This window comes from Oxyura jamaicensis, chromosome 2 (genome assembly GCF_011077185.1).
Source record: "Oxyura jamaicensis isolate SHBP4307 breed ruddy duck chromosome 2, BPBGC_Ojam_1.0, whole genome shotgun sequence".
Lineage (NCBI taxonomy): Eukaryota > Metazoa > Chordata > Aves > Anseriformes > Anatidae > Oxyura > Oxyura jamaicensis.
In genome coordinates, this window is record NC_048894.1 from 62,637,533 (window position 1) to 62,641,232 (window position 3,700).

At 39.4% G+C, this 3,700-nt stretch overlaps 1 long non-coding RNA gene across 2 annotated transcripts in view; it reads left to right on the forward strand.

Annotated features, from left to right (window-relative positions):
* LOC118161436 overlaps window positions 1-3,700 on the forward strand; it is a 9,779-nt gene that overhangs the window by 789 nt on the left and 5,290 nt on the right. The window lies entirely within an intron of this gene.

A 3,700-nucleotide genomic window follows, 5' to 3' on the forward strand; every position in this document is an offset into this window, starting at 1 on the left:
AAGAAAGAAAGAAAGAAAGAAAGAAAGAAAGAAAGAAAGAAAGAAAGAAAGAAAGAAAGAAAGAAAGAAAGAAAGAAAGAAAGAAAGAAAGAAAGAAAGAAAGAAAGAAACTGAAATGCCTCCTTTTGGATTTTAAATGGGAAAAATATGCCAGAGCCTCATAGGCTCAGGGATTGAAAGATCAGTAGAACAATAAGTAGTAAGCCTAAAAAAATAAATAATGTAGTAGGACGAAAAAAGGAAATTTGTAAAAAATAAGCAAAAACAAGTTAAAGGGTAATTAGTTAGATACATAATACTGAATTCAAAAAAAAATGTTTCAGCTGACAGCAAAGGGACACAAATATGTTTTTAGTGGAAGCCAACCAAAGATAACTAAAAATTGGTCCATGGGAGCATAATTGACTTCATTGTCACAACTATTTAAAGATGAGCTCTGAGATTATGAAAACAGTTGTGTGATACTGCTGAAAGGGCTCATTAAAATAAAACGGGCATTTCTGCTGACTGCTAATGAGAGTTTCCTAGGAGAAAGTTTGTTCCCGAAAACCTTTCTGCAGAGCTTTTGGAAACCAGTGTATACATGCAACCAGAGGGAAGTGGGAGTTAATATCTGCACTCTTCTCCCACTGTTTCATCAAAACCTTAGTGAATTCCAGCCTGTTTGTAAAATCAGTGCTCGTTCGAATTCCCTGCAAGGCTCTTGAGTGCAATCCCTGTTACACAAACATGCATGACTTCAGACACAACAATTATGTCTTGAGAAATATCAGACTAGATCATCTTCCACCAGGACAAATGGAGACCAGAAAAAATAAAAGACTACAAAAATGTGTTATCCATTTTAGCAGATGCCAAGGAAAAATCTGCATGATAGTAGGAATATTGAACAAAGTCAGGACGAATCTTAAAGCCATTATTGCTGTGCAAAATAATGCATTAGCAGACGTTTACTATGAATCGGAACATACCAGATGCTTGTTCAGATGCATCTTTGCAAAAATGAAGTCTAGCACAGTGAATTTTACAGCTTCAGCTTCTCAGAAGAGCATACTTTGAACAACTGCCCACAAATATTTGGTGGTTACTCTTGCAACTCTTCATATTTCCTGGCAGGAGACCTTTAATTTTGGGATGGTGTTCCTTGAGTCTGTTGAAGTCTGGCATCAGAGGAGACATCTACCAGATTTATGCCAGCCCCATGGTAGAACACATATTTTTTGGATGAGGCAAGCATCAAGGACTTTTGAGTGGCAAAGGGATGAATCAGGTGGAAACAGGCAGGCCTGCAGCACTGCAGAGGATACACACAGCCTGAGCAGAAGGGAAGCAAAAGCTGGGGATGGATAGTAAACTAATAGTGCCAGACCTGGTGCTTTAACATCATGTGAGTAACATCTAGTAATTTTCACTTTGCTATACTTGCTTACAACTGAATCACATAAAAATTTTGCCAAAGCCTCGCGTCCTTTAGTGCACTTTTGCAGAGGAGAATTTCCACCTCACAAAAGCCAACATGGTGCAGAATATTTTTTGTTTGTTTTTTTCTTAATTGCACTAATTTTTCTTAACTGCAAATAGAACGAAACTTTTTTTAGTGCATGCTGTAGTTTCCAAAGTGATCATTATCACCTATCATATATTCCAGCTTTGTTTAAGAATAACTCAGGAGGTAAAAAAGCCATACCCATCCTCCATCCAGAAGGATAAAGATTCAACTGTCTCATACCTCACCAAGTCATCTTCCCAACAATTTATAGTTCATTCACTCCACAAACATGATAGGAGTCAATCCCCACAAGTTAAATGAACCACATCCTCTGTGAATATACCAGTCCCCAGCCATCTGCAGAAGGCCTGAGAAAATAGAGGCGGTAGTGTAACCCAGAAGGTCAATGAACTGATGCTGTCAGACCTGCACTGTTTTGGAGTCAGAGAAAAAAGAAAGGACCTCCAGGCTGTGAGCTTTATGGGGCAGTTACTTTTCTAGCTATAGCTGTACTTTCAGTCTAAAGGCAATTCAGGGCTATGTTAAGTCTTCACTTTTCACACTTATATGATATTTCCTAATTATGATTCCACTCAGTTACAGGCAGATTGAAATTCCTATGATCCCTGTTGTAGTTGTTTTCCAGGCTTCCTTTATCTGCATAAACATTTCCTGTTCTGCTTTCTCATCCTCCCCCAGTGCCCTATAATGGCTTCCTATTACAGGTTTTTTTACCATTTCTTTCACTTGAGTCCAAATTGTTTTTCACTGGTGACAGCTCTGCCTGTGATATTTCTTGCTTTAGAAATACGTCACAGCTTCTCACCAAGTGAAGAGGTTTTCTGTATGCTAACAAATGTTTTAAGGAAAAAAAAAAAAAAAAAAAAAGTGTAGCTTGATGTTTAAAATTCTCAACTGCATCGGAATTTGACCAGACCTTGAGTGCATCTGGGTCATTGTATTCTTTTGGTGGCACCACTCTCCTCTGCATGCTCACAACATAGTGTTCTTTTTGCACAGGAGATCCTCTGAAAATTAAAATAAACTTTCTTTTATCTTTTTCCCAGAAGACCGCTATGCTGGCATTTCAACCCTGTTGCAAGAGTTGTTCTTCACACAGAAGTTACACATCACACCCTTTTATAATAGATGTATGCAACTCTTTTTTACAGGTTATTATACGTGCAACACCCTTGGTGTGCTTTCAATACCGTGTAGGTGCTGTAATACTCTGCACTTTATACTTCATGCTATAATGGTTGGTCCGCACAGCACAGTACAGAGAGCTAGGTATAAAAATTCAGATGGAGCAGTGAGCACACTATGGAGCTTGCAGCCTTGCTGAGAAAGTTGCAGACCATGCAGCAAAATCCAAGGGAAAGACCAAAGCCATATAGTGCCATCCTGAAAGTCAGATCACTACAGTCAAGTCAGAGTCAAGCCAAAAAAGAGATGATTGTTAGGAAGGAAAGTCTTTGTTATGGGGAATAGGGGAGGCAGTGTGTCTTGAGGAAGGTCTGGGAAACAAGCCTGAGTTATGTTTGTCCACACCCTCATTGCTGTGATCTAACCCCAAAGCCGACCTACCGTGACAGCTGCATTCATTCAGCTCTGCTCCCTCTCTCCAGTGGCCTTAAAACTGTATCAGTCACTTTTACAGCCTTTGCTTTGCATTATCTTCCTCTCTAGACATTACATATATTCCCTAGCTACCACCACTGGTTCTGTCTTCCTTGTCAGTTCTCCCAGCCTTCTGTTTTTTTGAGTGCCTTCCATCTCGGGTGTTATAGACACGTGCATTTAATCTGCAGCACATTTTGCTGCCAGTCACCTAAACCATACCTCTATCACAGCTGAAGGGATTCTCCCAGTAACATTAAAGGTGCATTGGGTTCTCTTTTGTGCTTTTTGCTGCAAAAATTTTGAAGCCTGTTTTTTTTTTTTTTTTAACTTCCTTGAAGGCCTTTCATGAAATACTAGTTTGCAGCAAGTAACTGCATCCAACTTCTCTGCAATGGTGAGGGGCTCCATCCTATGCACCTGCAAACACCTCTGTTTGCAGGACTCTGTTCTTAAGTAGAGATTTCTTTAGTAAGATCATCACTGATTCATATGCCTTCCTATCATAACTGTCATTGTTGTGTATGGCCACAAAATAAAAGACAGAGTTTTCTGCATGATTTTACTAAAACAAGGGCCAGTTATCCCAGA